General features: G+C 34.3%; 1 non-coding gene across 1 annotated transcript; it reads left to right on the top strand.

Annotated features, from left to right (window-relative positions):
• Positions 1 to 510: 510 nt before the first annotated feature.
• Positions 511 to 617, top strand: LOC141669940 (small nucleolar RNA R71). Its single transcript, XR_012554191.1, has one exon. It is a non-coding gene; the product is annotated as a small nucleolar RNA R71 (small nucleolar RNA).
• Positions 618 to 12,179: the final 11,562 nt, after the last annotated feature.

Here is a 12,179-nt window from a genome sequence, read left to right as displayed (position 1 = left end):
CCAGGAGGATTGAATTGCTTATTTCCAAACTGTTGGAACGGCTGTTGCATTGCATTCTGATTGTTGCTCCAGCTGAAGTTAGGATGATTCCAGTTGTCAGGATGATAAGTGTCTGGCATTGGTTGCTGCAATCTCTGAAAGTTTCTCACAAACTGAGCTGATTCACTAGATATAACACATTGCTCCATCGCATGTGAACCTGCACAAAGCTCATAAACACTTGTCCTCTGATGAACTCCATAGTTAGCCAGATAATCGATCTTCATAGACAACGCCTTTAACTGAGCAGCTATAGCTGTAGCTGTATCCACTTCAAGAACTCCTGCTACCTTTCCCTGTGGCAATCTCTGGGTTGGATACTGATATTCATTAGCATCCATCAATTCAATTAGCTCATAAGCTTCCTCATAGCTCTTTGCCTATAATTCTCCACCTGATGCTGCATCAAGAATGGGTCTTGATTGTGCTCCCAAACTGTTATAGAAGCAATTGACGATCATCCAATCAGGCATTCCATGATGAGGACAGTTCCTAAGCATCTCCTTATAGCGCTCCCAAGCTTCACATAGAGATTCTCCCGATTGCTGCGCAAATTAAGTGAGAGCATTTCTGATTGTAGCTGTCTTCGCCATAGGGAATAATTTAGTTAGAAACTTTTGAGCAAGATCCTCCCAAGTGGTGATAGAACCTGCTGGTAAAGAATGTAACCAGCACTTAGCTTTATCCCTCAGAGAGAATGGGAAAAGCTTCAAATTTATAGCATCTTCAGAAACATTGTTGAACTTGAAAGTGTCACAGATCTCGATGAAATCTCTAATGTGCATGTTGGGATCTTCCGTTGGATCACCCCCAAATTGGACTGAATTCTGTACCTTCTGAATTATGCCAAGTTTGATCTCAAAGGTATTAGCTGCGATAGCTGGCCTAACAATGCTTGAATGTCATTGATCTTTGGTTGAGAAAATCCATCAACGCTTTCAGATTTGTTGCTGGTTCTCCCATTGCAATAAAAACAAGAGTACCTGAAACACATGACTAAGTAACTAGTAAGTAAAATATCCAAGTCAATGAACTTTAACGACCACTGATGTCAAGCACATAAACTAAAAATTAACACCGAGTCCCCTGTAGCGGCGCCAAAAACTTGTTATGACGAAAACATGTGCTAAATTATACACAAGCATACACGTTCGCAAGTGCTATAGAATTCTTTCTAGTTCGTTCCCACAGAGATTGGTTTAGGTTAAATTCAATTTATGCACTTATGCAACAATGATATGGCTATTGTTCAATACTAAGATAAGTAACAAATTGGGTTTTAATTAAACTAAGAGATTATACTAACTAGCTTTAACCAAGAGAATTGAGGTGAATTACTTATATGAGACAAACATGGGATTCTAACTTCATTAAATACTTCATTCAAATTCATTGTTCTTAACCTTAGCATGCAATGGTGATGACAACTAATCAGATAACACGAAACTAGTAAACGCCAACTTTCGTTATACAAATACCCTACTACCAGACATCCACAAAAGAGATAAAAGCTGAATAGACATCAATTATGTTGAGACCCTATTTGTCTATAGAATTTGACAATATAAAGGTTTAATGTGCAAGCTATCTATCGTGATTACATAGGGCAAGTAAGATGGTTAAAATTATCTACGAATCATGCATAATAAATACATGAACCTATGCTAGCATGGCAAGTTCTAAACCTCTATATTTACTTTCGCTTCAATAGAGGTTAACACGCTATCTTATATGTTAGCTACGCACATAAGACGAATAAGCACAACCAGTACTAGGATATCAATCAATCACCACACACCAAGATATTGAATCAAATTAACTATAGAAATCCATAAGTAAATCCGTTAGAACCCCACGATAACGATTAGTTCAGAACCGAACTCATCATCACCATGGGTTCCAATGAAAACATGATAATAAACAATATAAGAGTACTATGGTTCAAAGATAAATTGAAAACAAGCATCCAAAGTATCAACTATATTGAAAAATACAAAAATCTTCTTCTTCGTAACCGTCTTGTGCTCTATAGGTCTTCTTATTGCTCTCCATGGTCTCCTTGTTATTAAAAACGTCTTATTTAGGGTATATATAGGCTTTAGGATCGAACTGGGCTTCCAAATCTCCAAAACGGACTCGAATCAGGAACCTGGCTGAACGGACCAGCGCGGCCGCCCCGCATACCAGCGCGGGCGCGTGCTATTTTTGAAAGTCAGGCGCGGCCGCCTCGCATTCCAGCGCGGGTGCGCCGTGCTGCTGGATTTTGGCTCTTTTTCTTGTTTTGACTGCAGATTGAGTTCCGTTCGTCCGATTTTGAAGATCCAATAGTCCATGTGAAGCTAACAAGATCCTCCACAATTTGGGAATGGCCTTGACTTCAGAATCTTGGCTCTTATCAGCATATATCCAATAAAAGCTCCATTCCTCCTCCAACTAGTGCCTGAGATGCAAAAACACAAAAACACATCAAAAATACCAACAACTTGAGTCCATAACACCAACTTAAGCTTGTAATGAAGCGTTCCAAGTAGATATAAAATCAATTTATCATCTATATATGTTCGCCAAGTAAAATAATACATAAAATATTAAAAACCATATTATAATGTGAATCACATTCTACAAACATCAATATTTTAATGAAGATCTTGTGAATCACATACATTTGACAAGTAAAATATTGGGGACATATAATTTTATTGAACATGATTAGTTTGCAGAAAATACATATTCACGTAGAACATGTATATTGTTAGATATATTTGTGATGTCATGTCTAATAATGATTTGTGTTTAGTTTTCAGATCTTGACTAACAGAAGAAATCAGGACTTAACTGGAAATCAGTACTTATACTGAAGTCAGAACTTAAGATTTCAGAAGATATTTATCAGGAGATAATATCAGGACTTAAGAAGACTTTCAGATAAGGAAGGCGGCTGATTGAAAGGAAAGAAGATCAGGACTAAAATAAGAAGAGATATGCATAGAGAAGAATTCTATGGAGAATAGAATACTTGGAAGAAAAGATAACTAGTTGATATATTTTAGGACACAGAATCATATTCAATATCAATTAGAAGATTATCTTGTAACTGTGTGTCTATATAAACACAACATAGGGTTTACACTATAGGTGTTATCTTAATCGAGAATATTATTCATTGTAACCCTAGCAGCTCTCGTGATATTTGCTCATCACTGAGAGAGAACAGTTCCATTGTAATACTGTTTTATTAATAAGATTATTATGTGTTTCATACTTGTGTTCTTAATTCAATTTGATTGTAGTATACATTGTATTCAACCCTCTTCTATAGTGTTTGTGACCTAACAAGTGGTATCAGAGCAATCTGTTAACACATATACAGTAAAGATCCAAAACAATCATGTCTGAAGAAGAACAAACTCCAACCAAGCCCACCAAAACTGAAGAAACTCCAAAAACTCAAATCTATAATCGATATGAGACTATTAGGGTTCCCATACTAAAATCTTCCGAGTATCCCATATGGAAAGTGAGGATGACTCCCAAATCTATAAATTTACGATTTTAGACTCCCAAAAATTAGTGACTCCATGGATATGATTATCTTTAAAAAACACATCAAATTGAACAATATAAAATTTAAGATTTAAGATTTTTTCATAAATATTTGAATATATTTTTAATTAAATTATGTAATAAATAATTTACATACTTTTGATGATGAAGCATAAAATATTTGATCATTTTTCAAATAACATGTTAATGAAAATTTTAATTTTTATTATATAGTTGTAGTTTAATTTTTTTCTAAGGAGAATCAAAATAAGTAGGATTTTGGGATCATCGTTTTACAAATTCGCCATCATTGAACAATGTTATAAACCTAATTCTTTTTTTTAAAAAAAGTGAAACAATTAAAAAATATCGATCATGTAGATAGTGACATGTATTTTCGGCCGGGTCATGTAATCATATTTCGAGTTTTTTTTAAAAGTCGATCTAAGTTTTGATTTCGAATTCAAAATAAACCAAAATTCATTGACTATTTATGGTTCTAACCTGTCTAAAAACACATATGTATTATTTATATAAAAGTCTATTGATTTTCAATATTTTTTTTAAAAAGTAATTATATAAAAAAAATTGTTCAAAAATATATATATTAAAAAGGTACGAGACATACTTTTTAAACAAAAAATTATTTAATAAATAAGGTAATGATCCGTTTATTTATTATGATTAACTTTATATCTTAAATTTAACTCTTTAAAACTAACTCTATAAATATTTCAGTAATAATATTTAAAGTTAAATAAATTATCCATATTTACGACACTCACATATTATGTGTATGAATAAAAATGCAATTAGCAATATGATGTAATGGTAAAATGATGTACATGTAAATTTGAAGACTCGCGTTCCCACAAATAACATCAAGACTAAGTTGATAATTTTAATCCATGAATAAAACATAGGAAGCATAAAATCGTTATTTCTTTGAGAATAAAAAGTCTCATGAAATTTTATCGAGATTGACATATTGAGTACGCTCATACACATTATATCCTAGATTTGTTTGGTACCCATCTACTTCCACGATGCTAAAAACGGTATCAGAAGAAAAAAAAGAAAAAGAATATTAAGTTGCACCATATTTTTATTTTAAGAGGACTAAAATAAAAAATATATAATTAACAGAAAATATTCAATAATAATATTCTAATATTCTTATGATGTGAAACAATATAATAAAGAAACCGACTCGTTCTTTATCGCCTCTCAAATTTGTCTCGTAATCACTATGGCCTCGTTTGTTTCTTCAATTATGTGTTTGTTGGACAAATTTTGAATAAAAAAATCTTTTGCATTTATTTATAATGCTTGATTTGTAACTTATAGGATTTTAATTTTGTAACTCCTATAATAATGATACGATTTTGTTGGATCATTAATTGGGAGGTTAGGAAGTTAATTAAATTGTAAGTTACATATTTCATCCCTATAAAAAGAGACTCTTGTCTCATTGTTTAAGAGACTAAAAAATCATACAAAGATCATTTTCTTGCATTCCTTTTAGAGCTCTAGGTTCTTGATCCTGTGAGATAGAAAGTAGTATTTGATCAGTTCGTAGAAGACGGGTCTTCAAGTGCCTGAGACTACCTTTGTTCATTGTATCCAGGGAGACGGAAGCCATAACACCTTCAAGCACACACGGAAGGGGCTTATCTATTTTAAGGATAACGTGGTGCTCACGTGCCTCGAATGATTTTTTTGGTATTTTGTTCTTGTATTATTGATTTCAGGTAAATTCTAAACATTACTCCTTACAAGCTTAAAACAGATCCCATAATTCATATAAATTGGTTTGATCAATAAACTAATTTGTTTGAATGTTTCGGGAGTATAGTTCTTTCTTTTTGCCGCTATAATACTAATGTTGTTTTATTATGCATGTGTAGCTTTATGTTATTTTAGTTCTTTAGTAGAGTTATTTATCTATAAGAGTTTGGTTGGATACTCGGATGTGTCAGTAGAGGCTTAAATTTTTCTTTTGCTAATCTGCGTGGTTATTTCATATTTTGTCGGTGGTTAAAACCCCTTTGCGCCATAGAGGGTGTGTCAAAAGCAACTCTAGTTTTTTTATATGTCGGCATGTCTTCAGGTTTTGAGATAATTATAAAGGTGAAAATGGGTGCAACATGCTAGACGCTACATATTCAGTAGATTGCATTCAATGTACCAGTAGATTGAATTCAATGTACCATCATCATGTTATATTATCATGCATTTCTAAATATTAATGCATATGTGTTTTCTTTGCATATTTTAAATATTGACTGGTTCAGCTTATTATAAAAGTGTTATCGAGCATGCTCATGAAAGGGAATGTTGGGTCACACAACACTATGGAAGGGGGTTGAATATAGTGTTTATACAATCAAATCGATTTAGAACACAAGTATGTAACAGTCATCAAGTTTATTTAATATAATAAGCTCTGTTACAAGGTAGGTTAAACTACTCTCTCAGTGATGAATAATATCACTAAGAGCTGCTAGATTACAATGAATAATCTTTCTCGTGAATGATAACACATATAGTGTAAACCCTAAGCTGTGTTTATATAGTACACAGTTACAAGATATCTTCTAATTTATATGGAATATAATTCTATCTCCTAAAATATATCAATCATATATTATCTTCTGTAGTCCGATAGCTATCCAACTCTAAAACATATCTTCCAGTGTTTTAGTCATGATCCTCTCCTGTAAATTAGCTGCATTCCTTATCTGAAGTCTTCCCGCACTTAAGTCCTGATATAAATCCTGACGGCCTTAAGTTCTGATATAAGTTCTGACTTCAGTAAGTTCTGATTTCAAGTAAGTCCTGATAAGTCCTGATATTAAGATCTGAAACTAAACACATCAGATTAGACATGACATCACAAATATATCTAACAATCTCCCCCAACTTGTAAATTATGAAAAATATACAAGTTAATAGATTTGATGATGTCAAAAACATTTAAGTACAAATGCAATGAGAGTTTATTTAGACAACTAACCACAACTTACGGTACATGTAGCTTTACCAATATCACTGGATCAATCTGAATCCAAAGTGATTCCTTGTAAAGTCTTTTACCATCTTATCTTCAGCTTTTCTCAGAACTTCAACTAACTGTGCTTTGACTTGCATCAGTTCTTCATCTTCATTGTCACCAATCTGATAAATGGCTGTTCTGAGAGCTGGAATAAATGTTCTTTCAAGACCATCTCCAAGTCTAATAACTCTAGGATGTGAAGAGTTTTCATTGTAGCATAGATACTTTCCTTTCAAAATAACTTCCAACTTAGCAGAGTTCTTCCTCATAGGAATTTCTCTTCCATCATCTTCAGTTATTTTTGGAATGTACTGAGAAGCCTTTGTACCAGAGATTCTGAGAAGATCTCTGATAGCCTTCAAAATATATTCTGACCATCTTCTTGTAACGTCAGATTTTACTTCTAGAAGGTAGTGAATATGTTGAAGCTCTTTGACAAACTTTTTTAGCACATCAGTATTAGCTAGTCTGTAAGTTTTGCCATCATTGAGAAATAAAAGTAACTTCTCTTTTAAATCATCACAATTTAAGCAGACAGCAGTTTTTCAAGGTGCTTTTGTTTGATTTGTTCATATGGTTTGTCTGTCAACATGAAAGGATCTCTGAGATTAACTTATACTCATGTTTGTATCTTTTCTTCATCAGAACCTAATCTGGCTTTATCTCTAGGTTGCTTGGCTCTTAACTCAAACGTTGCAAGTTGATTAATCATTTGATTGGACTTAGGTTCCACTGGAGTAGCTTTATTCCATAGCAGCTTCTTCTTATCAGCAATTGTAATCTTGTTCAAATTAACTTGAGCTCTGTCAGAGGTTGATGTCTTGATGACTTGATCAGGATTTGCTATTTCATTATCTTCTTGAGCAGATAGCTTCTCAGAATTTGATAAACTCTGAGCTTCCAGAGTTTGAGTAGTTTGAGCATTATCAGTAGTTAACTCTGTTTCTTTCAGTTTCTTCCTTCTCTTCAAAGATTCAACTTCCTCTTCTATCAGAGTATCATCATCATGTATTGTAGCTTGATAGGCAGGATCTATTAGAACTGAAGGAATTTTCTTCTTCTGAATCTTTGTTGGTTCATCAACCTTTTCTTTCCCTTTTGCTTTGGGATCAATCTCAACTTGTGATCTTGTCTTGGGCTTTGATTCCTCAGAAGTTGACTTCTCCTTGATCATAATGCCTTTTTCCTTAGGCCTTGGAGGTTTCTTTGCATTAGAAGCTTTAGATTTAAGATTTGTCTTCTCAGCTGCAAATCTAGCTTCTTCCTCCTTTGGAGTCTCTAAATCCATTCCAAGATTATCCTTGAGAAATAATCTTCTAGCAATTTCTTCATCAAGTGTCTGAATCTTGGGATCCTTATAGTAGACAGTAGTCTCCCTTCCCTTAAGCTTCAGAGTTTGTAAAAACTTCTGAGAGTCTTGACTTTCAGCTTGAATCAGAATATCAGAACTTGATATCAGACTTTGATTATCAGAACTTGCTTTCAGAACTTGAGCATTTACAGCTTCAGAACTTGTATTCTTCTGTGTAGAAGATTTGCTAGAATCAAAAATTAGTTTCTGTGAAGAAACTTTGCTGCTTTGCCCTTGACCTTGACCTTTTCCCTTGCTAGGGTTTCCCTGGTCATCTTCTTTATCATCCTTCTTCTTCAGTACTTGAATAGTTGAGCATTTGGACTTAACTACCTTTTCCCCCTTTTTGGCATCATCTGATAAGAGTAGAGAAAGAAGGAGTTCCATTGAAGATTGGATTTCATTGAGTTGTGTTTGTTGAGAAGCTTGATTCTGCAAGACCTCATTCAGCTGGGCCTGCTGCTTTTCTTGAACTTTCTCAATAGCTTCCACTTTCTCATGAATAGGTCTGATAAACCTCTTTTTGTCTAGTTTGATCTCCATGTCTAGCTTATCAGATGATTCTTGAAGTTTATCAACTTTTGCTTGAGTTGTGGAGTGTAGACCTTAAAGAGATTTAGTACTGAGAGCTGTGACTTTAAGTTGTGTCTTGAAATCAGAGTTTATCAGCAACTCATCAGCTTTTGCAACATGTTCTGACAGAACTTTTGAGCTGGGAATGAAGTCAGGTTCATTCCACTTCTAGGTCCATTCAACTCCTCTGTGAGTTTCTTCTCATGGAACAGGAGCATCTTCTTCAGCAAATTTATGTAATGCCTCCTTTCCAAGAATTGGAGCTGGATTGTTTACTGGAGCTGATTCTCCAGAACTTAAGGAAAGCTCATCATCTTCTGACACACAAGAGTGTGTGTAAGTAAAGGAGATTCTGGAACAACTTCATCTGTTTCAGGATCCAAATCCAGAATTTTAGTAGTAGGAATATCAGTATTTAATGGAGAAACAGGTGGAGTTGACACTTGTGCTTGTGGTGCTTCCAGAAACAACACAGTTGGAATGTTCAACCTATGAATGTCAATTTCAGGACTTAATCCTGAATCTTCAACTGTAGCAGTTTCCTTGAATGGAGAGATAGGAGGTGTGATCATTGTGTCATGAACAGTGTCTTCAGGTTGAGGTGGAGCTGCCAAAGCTTCAATGACTGTAGGTTCTGATGAGATCAGAGATTCCTGATCCCCTTCCTCAGCATCTTCATATTGAGATTGTGTATTTTTCATACATGCTCTAGTCTTCTTTGATCTGGACTTTGGTTGTAAAGGAGTTGCTTGAGCAGCATCAGAACTTGAAGTTCTTTTCCTTTTCAAAATCCCAGAAGCCTCAGCTTCATTCTTTTTTTGAGGAGATACCTCTTCAGCTTCTATCTCCTTTAGAAGAATTGATTCTTCAGCTGCTATTATCACAGGTTTTGATGCATGAACCTGTACTTGTTCATCCTCATCAGATTCATCTCTCAGAAGTATCTTTCTTCTTCTCCTTCGTGGAGATCTAGGCACAGAGATAGTCCTTTTGGTTGTGGGCCTAGAGGATATAGCAGATTTCACAACTGGCACTTGTTGAGATGTACCAGATTGTGGTTGAGAGGATTGTGCTGGTTGAAAGTAGGTTCTAATGGTAGGCTGTGCTTGAGAGTTGGAAGGTTGTGTTGGTGGAGGTTGAGAGGTAGAAGGCCGTGTAGGTGCAACATCAGGAAATTTGGGTGTGTATGTGTTGGGGTCAGAGTTTACTAAGAACTATTTTACAGATTCAAGAATTTGAAGGGGTCATATTATCTCTTTCTTATTATCAGTAGATAACAAGTCTTTGAAGGCCCTTTTAACAAGTTTAAAAGGTTGAATTGACTCACTAAAGTTTTGGGGCTTATCAGAATAACAAAAATTATATATAAGTTGACAGAATCTAGCAAACTATATTATGTTGCTATCTTCTTTCATCCTATCACTATAAAACCTAGCACAACACTAGCATAATCAAAATGGGTTTGATTAATAAGAGCATACCCAATTTGCTGACTCAGGATTGGTATAGCATCAAAGTTGGAGCATTTGTTGGTAAAGGCCTTGGTAATACAGATGAAGAAGAAGCTCCACTCCCTCCTGATGTAGGGCCTCTTAAGTTGTCCCAGCTTGGACAAAGATTTTTTATACCCAAGATTTGCCATCATACTTTGAAGTACTGACTCTCCAACTTGTGAACTATAAGAACAGTGTTCTGGCAGATGCAATGCTTGTCTTACAGAAGACAAGGTAACCAGATGCTCATCTTCCCCTGTTGTAAAAATGATGCTTGAGGACCCATTTTCACCACCATCATCATATACTCCAGACCTCCAAAACTCCAGAATTTGTTTGCCTGAGAGAATCTGTGGTTGGGTCAGAGCATACCCAATTTCACTTCGAGATAGAAAGTCTTGAATGAAGTGAAATCGGAAGGAGCCTCGTCCTTGTTGAGAATAGCCATGTAGTTGTTGGGGACGAACTTGGCTCCATCATAGATAAGATCCTTAGGTGCCAAATCTGTAGGAGATTAAGTGAAAAGTTGTGTGTTTGCAAGGTGTTTGATAAAATGCCTGTAAGAAATAGCTTTAGAGAATATTAGAGAGTGAGAGAGTATAAAAGAGATTAGAAAATAAGAAAAGTAGGTAAAAGATTATAAAATCTTTTAACTCTCTTATTTATACACTCCACGTGACAACGGCTATTTTTGTGAAGCAGAACAGACTTTTTACACCTGGCAGCATGGAAACAGTCAAAACAGTAATGAGTGGGCACGGTAAACGTGCAGTAATTATTGCTCGCATGCTGTTACCAAAACAAACACACAACCCATTAACCAAATAATTACCCATGTTTTTATCTCACTTAATTATTTTCTGATAAATATGACCGTTACAGTAAATACCACAAATAAGTCAAGTAAATAAATAATGCCATGTAAGCATCGGAGTTTCTATCAGGATTTACATCAGAACTTGACTATTATCAGAATTTAACGGTCATCAGAATATGGCTTCGGTACTCAAAAAGTGAATGTCTGTATCTGTGATTCTTCACACAAATACTGACTGGTTTCTTCAGAGTTTAATCATCAGAACTTATGTCAGAACTTGTCCTCAGAATTTATGCAAATAATACTTAACTGTTTATCAGAATCAACTTAATCACCACAGTAATTTTCATCATTCATATGGAGTGATAGTGTGTGTTTGTGCAAATGATCAGATAAAGATTAAAGTCTGATAAACTTCAGTATATCTTAGAAATAAGGCATAACTAAAAAAAGTGCTTAAAATCTGCCTTTAATTGTGAAGTCTACTATAGAATAAATTTATGCAAGAGTTCACCTCAACTGTTTGTGCTCACTTTATGCATCTTTTGAAATTCTTTTGACAATGGCTTCTTAGTGTAAGTGAGTTACAACTGCCTTCAGAATTTATGTTGTTATCAGAATATTTCTCCAGTAATCAGAGAATGTGAAAAGTCACCAAGAAAAATTAATTTGCTTTTCTAATGCATATTACTTAATACCAGCAATGCACTTGGATCTTCCCTTTCACATATTTACTCTAGATCTCAAAGGAGTACCTGATTTTAATTTTTCTTTTCTTTATTTTCTTCAGATAAGTGAGGCTTATCAAGCATGTAGTTCATCCTTAAGATTTACTGACATCATAATTTGACAGATAAGAAGCAATAATCTACTTTGTGACTTAGTAATAAGATACATAAAGTAAATTTGACTAAGATCAAAATCAGAATTTGCTTGTGTTATTGATTTCCACATAAACAACTAATTCAAACATGGGATATATAGTTTGTTAAAGACTATTAAGTTAGCATCTAACAAGATAATCCTCATTGGATTGAATAGTCACAGAACATTCAAAACACTTTCAAAATTTATAGAATCACATCATATAACAATCAGTATTTAATATGTTACAATTTAAGCACATATTACATGGAGATAAGACAATCTATAAACACTGATCATAAAGTCTGATGCATGAGAACAAAAACTAAATAAATTTTGAGAAAGAACCTGAAACCATTCCAAGTTCATTTACCAGTCTTGTAAAGGTAGCTTCACATAGTGGTTTTGTGAAGATATCTGCTAGTTGTTGATTTGTTGGGATAA

Source organism: Apium graveolens, chromosome 6, assembly GCF_009905375.1.
Source record: "Apium graveolens cultivar Ventura chromosome 6, ASM990537v1, whole genome shotgun sequence".
NCBI lineage: Eukaryota > Viridiplantae > Streptophyta > Magnoliopsida > Apiales > Apiaceae > Apium > Apium graveolens.
Note: the sequence above shows the minus strand (reverse complement) of the source record. Positions and strands in the feature narration are given on the sequence as shown.